Here is a 15,704-nt window from a genome sequence, read left to right on the forward strand (position 1 = left end):
TGTGTCCCCCGGCAAGTTATTTCAATGCTCTGAGTCTCTTGTCTGATGAATTGCCCTCATTCCTGGACCCAAGCTGATGGAATGATCACTACTTGAAACATTAATGCCTGGAGGTGGCCCAATTTTAGCGCTTTAAATCCCACACCTTGGAAAATTCCTTAATCTCAGGCAACCAGGAAGGTTGGTCACCCTACGGAGAAGTAGGACAAATCACACACTGGCTCTTAAAGCTTTTGTGTAGAAGCAAAACACAACACTTCTGCTTATTTCAGTGACCCAAACAAGTCACATGGCCACAGAGAACTCCAAGGGGTGGGGAAGTGCCATCCTACTATATTCCGGGAGGAAACCTGGAAATATTTGATTGCCAGCTCTAATGACCACCACATCTGCTTCACCCTTCCCACTCCCTTCGCGGTTTATAGTCCCCTTAGGGTGACATTCAGCTCTAGCACCTGATTTTAGCACATTTATCGTCAATGGATTTTTATTCCCCACGCTCCACTCTGAGAACGGCATTTGTGGTAAGTTGCGCCGTGGATGCCAAAGACAGAATCAGCTTCTCCTTCAGTGACATCCATTCATTCATTTATTGATTAGTGGATTCATTGACTAGACAAAACGCTGATTGAACCCCTCTTTTGTTGGAGATGTGCTATGTAATATGATGTGATCTTCAGTACAAAATATTTAAGTACAAGAAATGGTGAGCTGGTAAAATTAGGTTTTTACTGTGCCATTTACAGATCTCATTTCCCCTATTAAATTATTTTGTGGATAATTTGATATTTTCTCTCCTGCCTCTTCTCAGTGTTCACTAAAGACTGAATTTGTAGGCTTAACGTAAGTAACACTACTAAAGGGCTCAAACTAATAAGTTCATACCTGCTTAGCCAAAGAGTATTGCCCACCCATGGCTCTGCCTCCTGGGTTAGGTGCAGGGTTTGGGGAAGGGGACGGGACTTAAAATTGGGAAGTTGGGATGCTCCTACATATTTGTTAGTCCCTGCAGCTTGATTTTATGCTCTGTGCCATTAGCCATTCCCAGATGCAGGGGACTGCTTCCAAAGGTCTAGGTCACAGTGGTTTCAATCACCTGGGGAGCATTGAAAAACTCATGCCCAGGCCACATCCCAAACCAATTAGATCAGAATCTCCAGGGTGAGGTGAGACTCAGGCATTGGTATTTTTAATGTTTCCCAGGTGAAGCCCTTGGCCTAGGACTGTGGTTCTAAATATTAAACATATATCAGAATCAGCTGGAGGGCTTGTTAAACCGTATCCACTGGGTCCCACCCACAGAATTTGTGATTCAGTAGGCCTGGGGTGTGGCCTGAGAATTTGCATTTCTAACAAGCTCCCAGATGATAATTATGCTGCCATCTGGCGACCACATTTTGAGAACCACTGTTGTAAGAGACCTTCAGCATCCTTAACAACTGAATGGAATGGGCATGGGCTAGTGGCAGTGAGGCCTATTCTAGATGTTTATTACCTCTGGTGACTCCGCTCAGGTTGCACTGCAGACTCAGGTCTGCTTGTGAGCAATCTCTATAAGAAAGAGGTGAAATAAAATGGCCTTGTAGAGAGTTGTGAGGTTTAAGTGAGATAAGGCATACCAAGCCCTTAGTGCGAAAGTGGCCACAAAGTAAGCACTCAAACAATGCTAGCATGCAATGCTAAACCATTTTTCCCCAGAAACCCAGGAGTGAACAGGAACATCGGAGAAGGGGCTGAAACCTCCATACCTCCCACGAGTCTTTCTTCTTTTCTTGCCCGTTCTCTTTTAAAATAATTTTTGAAAGGGCAATAAACATTTATGATTTAAAATACATAATCGTACAAAAGGATGAGAAGTAATTTTGCCTCCCCCAGAAGATCTCTAATCTTCCAATTCTGCCCACAGATATAAGCACTAGTTCCAGTTTCTTACATATGCCTCTAGGGGCATTTTTTTTTAGCTAAAACTACAAGTAAGTATGTGTGTGTCCACCTCTTTTTTAAAAGTATTAATGATAGAGGGCTTCCCCGGTGGCGCAATGGTTAAGAATCCGCCTGCCAATGCAGGGTACACAGGTTCGAGCCCTGGGCCGGGAAGATCCCACATGCCGCGGAGCAACTAAGCCCGTGTGCCACAACTACATGCCGTGGAGCAACTAAGTCTGTGTGCCACAACTACTGCACCTGTGCTCTAGAGCCAGTGAGCCACAACTCCTGAAGCCCGCGTGCCACAACTACCGAAGCCCGCGTACCACAACTACTGAAGCCCACGCGCCTAGAGCCGTGCTTCGCAACAAGAGAAGCCACTGCAATGAGAAGCCCGCGCACTGCAACGAAGAGTAGCACCCGCTCGCCACAACTAGAGAAAGCCCACGTGCCGCAACGAAAACCCAACGCAGCCAAAAATAAATAAATAAATAAATTTATTTTAAAAAAGTGTTAATGATAGCATGTTATATACATTGCTTTTGCAATTTTTAAAAATATTTATTTGGCTGCATCAGGTCTTCATTGTGGCACGTGGGATCTTGGTTGCAGCACGCTGGCTCTCTAGTTGCGGTGCAGGGCTCTAGAGCGCACGGGCTTAGTTGCCCCGCATCATGTGGGATCTTAGTTCCGACCAGGGATTGAACCCGCATATCCTGCATTGGAAGGCAGATTCTTAACCACTGGACCACCAGGGAAGTCCCTGCAATCTTTTTTTAATATACATACTTGTGCAAGCTTTTTTTTTCACTTAAGACTACATCTTGGGGATAGTTTCATATTAATGCATATAAATCTACATTATTCTTTTTCATGAGTCTGCATCATCCCACTGCAACTATGTAGCGTAAATTACTTAAACAGTCTTCTATAAATGGATGTTCAGCTGTTTTCCTGTTTGTTTGTTTTTGCCATTATAAGCATTCAAACAGCCAGTCAAACAGACCTATCAGATAAATTCATTAAGGTGAAATTGTTGCATCAGGATGACGTCCAATTTCCCTTTGGATCCAAACTGCCAAACTCCCTGGGAATTTCCAAGGGGTGGTATAGTAGCAAAGGTTCTGCGGCCAGGCTGCAAGCGTTCAGCCACTGGTTCAGCCACTTACTAGTTGTATAACCTGGGGCAAATGACTCTGCATCCCTGTGCCTCAGTTTCCTCACTCACAAAGTGATGAGAGTAACAGTTCTTTCCACAAAGTGATGAGAGAAGAGCTGTGAAACAGTACAACAACTGACAAAGCAAGTCCTTGGTAACTCTGACACAAAACAGAAAATAAAAGGTCAGAACAAGACGAGTAGAATCCCTGAGATGACGGTGGGTAACCCAGATTATACCATCTTGGGTAGGCCTCTGCTTCTATGTAGCACCAATAGTTCCCAATGACCCCATATTTGGGGTTCAAGTAGGCTGCACTGATAGGGCTTGTGTTAGAGGGCGTGACATGCCCAAGGGGTCAGGCAATTTCACAAGGACCAATGTGACTTCCCTGAGGATCAGGCCCCTGCCTTTGCTTTGGGTCCTGTCACAGCAACGAATACAACTAAGTGCGGGGTTCCAGCACTAGAGCTTCCAAGGGAGTGATGTGCCAAGAGTGAGATTTAACGCTGACGACAGGTGCAGGAGGCTTACTTGGGGAAACCAATACTGCAAGAAGTGAAGCGACTTGCCCAAGATTACATAAAAGGAATGATGAAGGTGGAATTAGCACAGTAGAAAGCATTGTCTCTCAATGGTGCAAAACAGTCTCCAGCTCTCTCTCTCTCTCATTTAAGGCATGGTGTTGGCCATGTAAAGAAATGATGGTGGTGATAACGATGATGCCTACGACAACAGCAGTTAGCTAACATGGATTGAACACTATGGGCCGGGTGCTGTGCTAAGCATTTTATATGGATTATTTTACTTAATTCACTCAACCCTCCGGTGGAGTGTTCACTATATGCCAGGTGCTCTTCTAAGCACTTTATACATTCAGATTCATTTCATTGTCACAACAATCTCATGAGGTAGGTACTAATACTATCTCATTTTACAGATGATGAGCTGAGGGATAGACAGGTTAGCTAACTTCCAAAAAGCTAGTGAATAGTGGATTTGCAGTTCCGACCCAGATATTCTGGCGGTTTTTTGTTTGTTTTTCAAAACTTCTGATGCAGGAGGTTGTATTAATCACACTCTTTAGTCTATAGTACCCTCTCCTCATCGGTCTCTGCAATGCCCCCCTCTTCTCTTATCAATCAGTCAGTCATCTCACTTTATTTGGGTCTCCCCCCACCCTCCTCCTTTGGCCTAGAAGCAACCATTCTACTGTACTTAATGTGTACCTTGCTGTTTGTGTGAGTTGCAAAATCTGTGTTGTAACACAGGTCGTGTTATGTTGTGTGCAGTTTCTTATTCACTGTTCCAAGGGCAGCAAAAGCCTGTGTCATCATTATGTAAGACCGCTGCTGCTAGAGGCTGCCCCCAAATGCTTGAACTACCATACTAGAAAAGTTAACTCACACACTGCCCTCTCTGCTGATGAGCATGAGCCAGCAAGTGCGTCTGAGAGCATGGAAATCATGTAGTCTTGGTTCCATTTTCAACTAACACATTTGGGTTACTATAGTTACAATACATCTGGAAAGGTCAGCAGGATGAAAGGATAAACTAGAGATCAATGGACATCCAAAGGTTGGTTGGGAGTCTGGCCCCCCTTACTTCCAACAGCTCCCCTAACCCCAGGTCACCCCAAATAACGACAAACCATGTAAACATGATGGGCTTGCCATAAAACATGGCTTAGGGCAAATCCCCTAGCCTCCCACTTCCAACCAGATTATCACCCCAAGTCTCTGCAGAGGACTGGGTCCATCTACGCTGGAGCTTTAGGAAAGCACCCAACTCACATATCCAAGTCAATTCCTGATGGAAAAAAAATACTCTAAAGCTAGAGGTGTAATTAAATGTGTATAAACCAATACAGTCATCTCAAACTCAGACTCATTTGTGGCGAAAAGCACTTCCACCATTCTCTAGTGTTCAAAAATTCCACCTGCATCTCTGCCACACTGACCAGCCCCCATTTCTCTCCTCCTCCTCCACTACTTTCTTTCTTGCTATCAGGCCTTTTATTGGTTGAATTGTATCTTCCCAAAAAGGAATGTTGAAGTCCTAACACTTAGTACCTCAGAATGTGTCCGTATCCATAAAGAGGGTCATTGCAGATGTAATCAGTTAAGATAAGGTCATTAATCCAACATGACCGGTGTCCTTATAAGAAGAAGGCCATGTGAAGACACAGAGATACATGGAGAATGCTATGTGACAATGGAGACAGAGATTGGAGAGATGCATCTACAAGCCAAGGAACACCTAGGAATGCCAGTCATCACCAGAAGCTCGGAAAGAGGCATGAAACAGATTCTTCTACACAGCCCTCAGAAGGAACCAACCTTGCAAACACCCTGATTTTGGACTTCTAACCTCCAGAACTGGAGGAGTATAAATTTCTTTTGTCTTAAACCACCCAGTTTGTGGTACTCTGTTATGGAACCCCTATAAAACCAAACCTGGACAGCCCTTTCTAAGCCTGAGATCCATAGGGAGACATTCTAGAAAGGCTTTGACCAGCATCCCTGGTTCCATCACCGCTGCCCTCCCTACGCAGCCGATCCTGCTGATCCCGACTCTGGATAGGACACACTGTCTAATTTCTCTGCTCCTGTCCACAGGCTATCAGGTGATAGTGAAATTTGATGAATTGGTTATGTTGCAGAGTCATTGTCACCCTTTCCCCAATATGACTGTACCCCAAGGACTCACCCTTGGTCATCTTTTGCCACTCTTTCTACTCTCCCTTGGTAATTTAATCCAGTCTTCTGTTTCTCCATCTACTGGTATAACTTTGCAGGTCATCTGAAAATCTTTCCAGTCCTGAGCTTTTCTCCCAAGGCCCACATTTCTAGCTGCCTCCTGGACATCACTGCCCAATTGTCTCACTACTTTAAATTCCCTACGTCAACAAATGTACACACTGAGTTTCTCCCCCCAGACTTGCTAGGTCCTTACTTTTATCTGCCTACTCACCCAAGCCAGAGAGCCCCTCCTTACCTTGCATATGCAACACCCATCAAATTCAGTAAACTCTAACCACCCCAATATCTCATATCTGTTCTTTCTCAGTTCTCACCACCACCTTTACCTTGTTACTCTCACCATATAAATGGACTAATACATTAGCACTCAGGAAATGGCAGCTATTACAATCACATTCATCTCTCTTCTTTCTAATACATGTCACACCTGGTTGCTGAGTTCTGAAAGCATGGTTGTGAGCACACCACTTTCCTGCTCGAAAACCTTCAGTGGCTTCCTACTGCCCAAATTATAAAGGCTGAACTCCATTGCCTGATACAGTTATACCTTGTTTTATTGCTCTTTGCTTTATCACGCTTTGCAGGTATTGCATTTTTTTTTACAAATTGAAGGTTTGTGGTAATCCTGCATCAAGGAAGTCTATCAGAGTCATTTTTCCAACAGCATTATTTTTTAATTAAGGTAAGTACATTGTTGTTTTTTTCCCTTTTTTAGAAATAATGCTATTGCACACTTAACAGACTACAGTATAGCATATATATAACTTTTATATGCACTGGGAAACCAAATATTCGTGTGATTTGCTTTATTTCGACATTCGCTTTACTGTGGTGTTCTGAAACCAAGTGCGCAATATCTTCAAGTATGCCTGTGTATGCCCTGCACATAACTCCAACCTATTGTTACAGCTAAATTTTCACCATCATTTTCTCTTCATATGTCCTTCATACCAGCTAAACTGAACTACTAACTATTTCTGCTACAAACACGCCACACCTTCTGACCTCCTTTCCCATCACCTTTGTTCATAGTCCGTCTTCCTGGGGCACTCTCCATTCCCCCACCTCTGCATTTCCAAATCCTACTTATTCTTCAAAGCTCAGTTACAATACCACCTTCATAAAGCCATTATTAAAAAACAAAATTCAACTGAGTAAATTCCAAAGATCTTATTGTCTTTATTCAATGATTCATGGGTAGGGCAGCATCCTGTCTAGCAGATAGAAAGGAGTTCCAAGGAGCTGTACAAAATGGAAGACTTTTATAGGCAGAAGCGGGCAGGACAAGGAAAGAGCAAACTACCTCACCTTTCTTTGGTGGATGGAAGGGGTCTATCAGGTGGATTACCTCACTAGTGCTGACCAGGAAATTCCAGACTGACTGGTTAAGATCACATTCCTGGGGGAGGTTGTAACTGCAATTAGGTTAGGTACTAAGTCTTGGTTTGGTGACATGGGCTTAGCACAAGTGACTCCATTTGGGGCCTGTCGTTTCTTTTTTAACAATTCCCATCCTTTGAGGAGCTTAACTGAGAGGTATGACAAAAAAAATTTAAGGCGTTAGTGCCATTTTCGGCTACTGCTCTGTAGTTCTCACAGCTTTTATTGATCCTCTGTGTGGTATTCACAGGTCATGACTTCAGGCTCACAATTTTTTAGTTGGTCATTTTCTTCATTCATTTTCTGGCATTCCAGTCTTAGGGAGGTCATTTGCTTAGTGGTTAATGGCTGCAAACATGCATTTAAGACTTTTGAGAGAATACAACATGCCAGGGAGACTACCATGACTATTATCAGTAGGATAATTCCCAACGTCTGGAATGTACCTCAGAGCCACGGTCCCCAAGACTCGAACCAATGAAAATCAAATAAGTCAAAGAAAGAACTAGATGAAGGAGTCACCCTTTTAAGCCAGTGGCTTGCTTAGTGATCATAGGTAACTGAGTTTCAACTTCTCCAGAAGTGTTAATTCAGGTGCAGCAGGTGGTATTGGCCACAGAACAGATACCTCCTTGTTCAGCTAAAAGATAATCAAGGGCTATCTTATTATCAAGAAGCAACTTTGGCCAGAAAGTCCAAGGACTGTTGTTGGGCAGCTATTTTCTTAGCAGTAGATTCCACAATACTTTCAAGAGTTAAGAAGTTCCTGATCATAGCCTCATTCACATTTACACTTAACCAGGGAAGTAGGGACCTGCCAAAGGAAGAGAAATCTGAATCATGAAAAATGCCTGGTAGGTCCTTTCTAACCCTATGATGCAAAATTCAGGGGAGTTGGCCAGTGAAGTATCTCAGTTTGATTACGGACTGTTTAGGGGCATGGTTAGATAACCTAAGAGGCATGTTCGCAGTTATACACTAGCCATTTAGGCATCCATAGGCCAAAGGAGAATGATAACCACCACATACAAAGATAAATCTTGTTGGGGCACAAACCGCTTCCACTAAAGTGGCACTGTTAATGGCTTCATTTGCAGAAATTGTTGAATTTGCCCATTCAAGCCAGGGGTCAGTTAGGTTTTCAGTGCATTCAGGAAGTAAATCTCCTAGCCTGAAATAAAAAGTTTTTCCAAATTCTAGATACCCTCCTTAGCAATGGCTTGGGAGATGTGGACAATAGTGTTATCTTTCCAGGTCAATGCCAGAGTAAAGTGAAGAAGGAGAAGAAAGGGTTTCATGAAGTCTTGATCCAGCGCCTTGAGAGGAAGCAGTCTACCTCTAAGTCGGCTACCTCTCTTCCTAGTCAGTTTGACTTGAATACAGCTGTGAGATGTATACCTAAGGTTCAAATCCCTGAAGTTTGGCTGCCATCTAGGTAGTTAGGAGGATCTGCTATAGTCCCTTCCAAGGAGATTCAAGGGCATTCTATGTTCTTAGTGATTCCAAATCAGAAAAGGGGGAGAAAATTGGAAATGTAGCAAGATATTTGAGGAAACTACAAGACTTTAGAATCCAGACCAGTTTATAGGTATATAGCAAAACCTTAAAGACAATTAACAGAACTGGAATATAATAGCTACAAAGATGCAAACATAATTTTTCTCTCTACAATTTCCCCCATTAAAAAAAAAGATAAAGTTAGGGGCTTCCCTGGTGGCGCAGTGGTTGAGAATCTGCCTGCAAATGCAGGGAACACGGGTTCGAGCCCTGATCTGGGAAGATCCCACATGCCACGGAGCGACTAGGCCCGTGAGCCACAACTACTGAGCCTGCGCGTCTGGAGCCTGCGCTCCGCAACAAGAGAGGCTGCGATACTGAGAGGCCTGCGCACCGCGATGAAGAGTGGCCCCCGCTGGCCGCAGCTAGAGAAAGCCCTCGCACAGAAACGAAGACCCAACACAGCCATAAATAAATAAATAATTAAATAATTAAAAAAAAAAGATAAAGTTAAACCAATTTGTTTGCATTAAACTTACAGTGACTGACCATATAAACTTTGGTCATATCTGAGTCCGTGTATATATCTCTCAAATATGACATTCCAGTCAAAGCCTTGGTAATATAGCCAATGTTTCCAATTGTGTCCTGTTACAGGAGAACTGATTCATACTGAACTTAACGCAAATAGCTAACTCTATTGCTGTGGAAGAATACTCAAGAATTTTCTAATTATGGAGAGATCAGGTAGGGAGAAAAAGTAAATATTTCATCTGTGTTTACAAAGGTATACTTTACCAAATTGCTGCATGTCATGTATAAATTAAGAGAAAAGGTTTCCTTAAATCTGGGGAAAAAACCATTAAGGAACCAGCAATGTTTCAAACAAAAAGTCATAAAAAATTATAGTCATCCTCCTCAGTTCATTCAGTCCCATGTAATTAACACTTATTTTGCTTGAATCCAGTTTTTCCATTAGTTCTGGAAGTTCTTACCCAGTTCAGTTTTATGATCTTAAAGTTACCAGAAACCTGTACTTGTCAAAGTCCTTTCCATGAATCTCCTTAAAGATGAAGCACTTTTGCAAGAACACTTTTGAAAAAGCATCAGAGTAAAACAATAACTCTGTAAATGATAAAAGACATAAAAAATGGACATGGTTAAAGATCTAAAAAAGAAAAAAGAAGAAAAAAAAAAAGATCTGATGAGAGTTTTTTACAATTTAATTGATAAGGAAATTCGGTTATTTCTGTGACATACACATTTTAAGATAATAATTGTGACTGGTTACATTAGACAAGAACATATCAGATTTTCAAGAATTTCTCTCATTTTCTGGAACACTTATAACATATACCTATACAAATACAACATAAAGAAGGCTTAATATTACTTCTTATTTGACAACGCTTCCCATGTAATTTAACATATCAAATAAGCCTAATTAGTTTAACCTCTCCCTTTTTATAAGGAGAAAGAACAAATCTTTTGTGATTTTCCAGGGACCCTCTGGGAAATCCTAAAGTTAGTTATAAATCAAAAAGAATTTATTTAGAATTTGATTTTGGGAAGTTTGTAAACAAATATCAAAAGATTTTAAAACAATTGGTCATATAGGATCATAGGTCACTGTGAAACAATACTTAGCCATTTAACCATAGTGACAAAGACTTTGAATGCGAATACAGAAGGTTACATAGTTCTGAGCAAAACTTAGCTCTTTTAATAGCAAGAAGACTAGGTTTACTCAAGTAATCAAAGACCTGATAAAAACAACAAACACAGGAAAGTATTTTGATAAGACACAGAATCCTTGCTCTCTAGACAAATCACTTAAAAGGTAAAGAAAAACTTTTGTTTACAACGTCATATTAAGAGCAGACCAACAATCCAAAAAAAAACCTGTCCTTTCAACAGTGAGAAAACCAAATTTTAATATTGTACCAGCTTACTTTTGATATTAAAACTCATTAACTTAAATAAATTCATTTTAATCTTAGCCAGCTTGACTACATGTAAAATTCTATCCCCAAGATTCCTTTTCCACAAACCTTTACAATTTGTACTTGTTTTTCCTCTTTCTCGTTCTGAAATAACCAGTCTCACTTTAGGACAAAATTACTTTCTTTTTCCTCAACAAAAATGCATCTCTATTCCTTATACCTTCTTTTACTGAAAACATACATCCTACTTTCCTTGCAGATGGAGAGGTTTCCCTTATTATTTCTAGTAGCTTTAATTATATATATATGTAAACATATATAAATATATGTATATATATGTGTAAACAATTGTGAACTGTCTGTTATATTAGCATTCTAATGACAAATTTATAAATACTTTTTATAATTTCTAGAAACATATGCTTTCTCATAATAAAGTTTTCAGTGTGGCATGAAACATGTTTACTAATAAATCCAAGTATCTTTAGTTCCTCTGGGAAAGGAAGCAAAAGTAGAAAAGCCTGTGTTCAGCAACTAATGTTTTAGCATTTTATCTCATTTGGAAATGATCTAGATATATAATGACTATCCATCATTTAATTTAACTTAGCAAAACTTTAAGGTTTCAGTTTACCAAAAAGATTTGGGGAAACTATTTTAAAAGTTCACCTAAAAACTTTTATCCTGTTTATATCTATTAAATTCACTTACTCTGGATAATTATGTTTAGACTACCTGCAGAAATTTCATGAGACATTAGACAAAGTCAGCTGTCATCCCAAGCTATTTTTCTTGCTGACAAATTGTGTAACAAAGATTACATGAACTTGTTTGACCAAGAAACCCAAGTAGAATAAGTATGCCTGCATTATTTTAATGCTGATAATTCTGAAGACATACCTCTTTTAATTAATCCAACAACCTTAAACTAGCTTTTATTTACCAAAGATTATTTCAAATCATGTGAACTTGAAAAGCATTTGGATTAGTTTCCACTATATTTTTGAGAGTTTTAGGAATCCTTAATTCATATAAGTGCTTAATTCTCTTCAAGCCAAGTAGAGTTCTTTTACAAATTAATTTTGGTACTACCATCCAAAGGTAGAAAATACTATACATCTATTACACACACGCACACACACACACACACACACGCAAACATATAGACAGATGAAAACAGAGATATTATAGCTTCTGTTTTAAAATTACTGCCATGGATCAGGTATAATAATACAAAACTTACTAGTTATAAAAGAAGTTGTATCAATGTTTTCTGGTAGATGAAATAAGTTAAGGTTACCTGCTCAGATGGCTAGAGCTTTTTACTAATATTTGTGGAGAAGACATATAAGAGATTTTTCATCTGCTTAAGTTTAAAATGACCTCCCCTTCCACTTTTTTTGTTCTAATGAGAATTACCTCCCTGAAGTTTATATTTTAAAAAGGTGACCTAGATAAGAGTTCTTGGAGCATTTCTGGTTTTGTAAAGATTCATAAGAAAAGAACAGTTGTTTTTAATTCTTCAAGGAATTGGGTTGCAACTTAAATGACATCATAGGTTGCTCCACCCATCTTTAGAAGGTTTTTCTTTTTCTTTGTGTACATAGTTTTATTTTAGCTTAGTGGAGGAGGCCTAAAAAAATTCCTATCAGGGTCTGAATATCAGCTTTTAGACTGGCCAATTTCTGACCACAGAGCTGCTTAAAAATCCTTCTAAATATCTTGTCCATTTTCAGCCAGGACAAACAGTAAATATTTCTGGAAGTGCTAAACAACTCCTTTGTTGTGCCCAAAGAAGGTGCAAAAGATATTTTATTTTTCTCTCTCTATTGGGTACTGTAGACAGAGATCTGGGAGAGTGGGCTCTGGTAAATATTCTCACCCTTAGCCGGCTTCTGCCAGTTTTTCCAGGACCACATCTGCAGGCTCTGAGAGGGGTTTAAAGTAGAGAGTGTAGCTCCAGTATCTACCAGAATTTGGCAAGGTTTTCCACTGATTTTAATTTTAGTTTCCCTTGGCTATTTAAGGGAATAACATTAACAGTTTACCAGAAAATCCCTCAGAGTCTCATCAACTCTGGGAGGGGCCCATACAGGGGCCCTCCTTTGAGAGTCGATATGAGGGCGCTCATACCTACAAATCTGTTGAAAATTATTCATAGGCTGTTTGAGGACATTATCTTTTCCAGAGTCCCAAGTGACTATACAACTGAGACATCAACCCCTGAGTCAGCATTTGAATGACAGACCCCCCCTAGGAGACTGTGATGTAGGGGACCCAAGCATCCAAGCTGGCCTTGGAGCTGTTATAACTTTAAAGTCAATAGCTTTGGTGGATTTTTGTTTACAATCTTGTTCCAAAGTCCTTTCAAAGTATTCAGCTACGGTCACAAGTTCAGTCAAACAGGTAGCCAGCCTCCCATCCCATTTTTTTTGTCTTTTTATTAATCCACTAACCTCAGGACATAATCCATCTACAAATAGGGTAGCTAGAGCAGGTTGGGTGACCTCATCTATTGTATGAAACCCAGAAAGCTGTAGGAAGAGCGCTTCCAGATGAGCTTTAAAGTCTGTCACAGATTCATCTTTCTTTTGTTTCCATGTCTGAATAATAGACCAAGGAAGACTCTAGGAACGACTCTTAAAAGATCAGTTTCTACTTTGAGAGCATTTATGGTCCATAGGGGGCCATGTTGAAGATTGAGGATCTCAAATTATCATCCTCAGCGTTTTGCATTTTGCTTCCTTCATTTTTGTGCTTCACCAGATTCTACCAGCATGTGCACGAGCTGATAAAGATCTGTCAGACCAGGGTCATAGGCCCGATAATGACTCTAAATTCTTCAAAAAGCTTTTGAAGTGCTTGTTTTTTAATCCTCTCCGGGTTTAGCAAATTCTTTAAGTATGGCCCTTAGTTCAGTCTTTGACCAAGGAGTGAAAGATACCTGAGGAGAATTGCCTGCAACCTTGGGTGGTTTTATTTTAAACTGCTTAATAGCCTCTTCAGAATGGAAAAGCAGTTCAATCAGAGAATTAGTGGAACGTGAATACTCAGGTAAATGAGGATAGAGAGGAGCGGTAGGAGCCATGTCAGTCTTACAGTCTTTTATTTCAGGTACCTCTTGTGTCTTGAATTTTTTATTAGCCTTTGCAATGAATCTTTCAATGAAGTTATTTTGGAATCATGAAGCCTTTTGGAGCCTTCTGCATACCCATTAAAATACGTATCTCATTCTGTTTGACTTGGGAACGCTTGCTTTCAAGTTCACTTCCTTAGATCTTGTCTAATTGGAACATTCCCCGTAATGGCCACTGTAATCCTAGCTTGGTTTTAGTAAGATTTTGCCATTTTTGTAAAAATCTACAGCTTCCAGGTCAATTTACTTAGACATAAAATAAGCAGGTGTGCTGGAAGGTGGTGTGCTTAACTCTTTAGAATTTTAGAATTTAAGAGTTATTAATTTTAAATTTTATTATTTTTAAATTATTTATTTATGTATTTATTTAGCTAAGCTTTTGGAGTCAAACTAATACTAAAAAGGGAATGTGCTGCTTGGTTGGGAATTGTGTGGTGTTTTACAGTGTACTTCATTGCATGCAAATTTTCTTGAGGTTGGCTGGTGACCTAGTGTCAACCTACCCATTCTATGGCCAACTTATCCTAACACAGGAGTGTTAGAATTTGGTGGCAAGTACTCTAATAGCTTTTAAGTGTTCAATCCATGCCCACCAATTTTTGTGGCTTTTAGGCTTCCAAGATCCTTGTCAATAATAGCCTTTCATACAAAACAAAACAAACAAACATGTGAACCTTAATATACCACGCAGTAACCAAAGAAATGTTACTGCAGACTGGCCAACAGAAGGCACTGTGCACACTGCCAGCCATTCCCAATGTGGAACAGGGGTTGGGGAGAGAATTGAAACAAGAGACCCCAAAGAATGGGGACTGCAAGCTGATTCCAAACAAATGGGAAACTGCAGACTAAATTGCCAACAGTTACCAGTGTGGAATCTGGTCACAGAACCAAGGGCTAAGATTTCCAATAAAATGGGGAAGTGAAAACTGAACCAAGGGCTAGGGGTTAGTTCTGGGTGGAACTGTCTGCTAGCTTAAACTGACCTGCCCTGGACTGGAAAGCCAATTAAATCAGGAGCTCGATCCAAAGAGAGTGAAACTCAGAACCAAGAGGAACTTACCCATGGCCTTCGGAAATGGCAGGAAGACAGAGAACTCAGTGGGTTTGTGGAATACCATGCCTGTGTTTCTTGTTGTCCTGAAGCCATCAGAAGTTCGCTTCAGATCCCACTGCTGCCACCAAATCTGTTAAAAAAACAATATTCAACTGAGTAAATTTTATAGATTTTATTGGCTTTGTTCAGTGATTCATGAATTGGGTAGCATCTCATGTAGCATATAGAAAGGAGCTGTACAAAATGGAAGGCTTTTATAAGCAGAAGGGGGCAGGACAAGGAAAGAGCAGATTACCTCATCTTTCTCTGGAGGATGGAAGGGGTCTAACACGTGGATTACCTCACTAGTGCTGACCAGGAAATTCCAGACTGACCAGTTAAGATTATGTTCCTGGGGGAGGTTGAAACCACAATTAAGTTAGGTATTAAGTCTTGATTGGTGACATGGCTTAACACAAGTGACTCCATTTGGGGTCTGTTGTCTCTTTTTTTTAAACACTAACAATGAATGCTTTGCTCTGCCCTGCCCTCCTAAGAAGTTCCTGCTCTAGCCCCTGAGTTTGCATAGGTCTTTATATATACCTCTCTTATGACACTGAACATTTCCTTTGTGTATTAAAGTTATTGGTATTAATAATAATAAACATTCTTTATTAAAAATGTAATGCATTATTTCATTTTATCTTCCTAATGACTCTATCCCCATTTTGCAAGTTAGGAAACTGAAGCATGAAAAGGTTAAATAACTTATCCAGGAATGTGTAAGTGGTGGAGTCCGGGTTCAAATGAATAGAGCCTAGAGCCTATACTTCTAACCACTACTACACAAGACACTACTGTGGTT

At 40.3% G+C, this 15,704-nt stretch overlaps 1 long non-coding RNA gene across 2 annotated transcripts in view; it reads right to left on the minus strand.

Annotated features, from left to right (window-relative positions):
• The window catches only part of LOC133098983 (uncharacterized), a 134,938-nt gene that overhangs the window by 13,604 nt on the left and 105,630 nt on the right, over positions 1-15,704 (minus strand). For both annotated transcript variants that reach the window (XR_009702279.1, XR_009702280.1), the window contains exon 4: positions 14,867-14,990. This is a non-coding gene — a long non-coding RNA (uncharacterized LOC133098983). The remainder of the gene's footprint in view (positions 1-14,866; positions 14,991-15,704) is intronic.

This window comes from Eubalaena glacialis, chromosome 1 (assembly GCF_028564815.1).
Source record: "Eubalaena glacialis isolate mEubGla1 chromosome 1, mEubGla1.1.hap2.+ XY, whole genome shotgun sequence".
Classification (NCBI taxonomy): Eukaryota; Metazoa; Chordata; class Mammalia; order Artiodactyla; family Balaenidae; genus Eubalaena; species Eubalaena glacialis.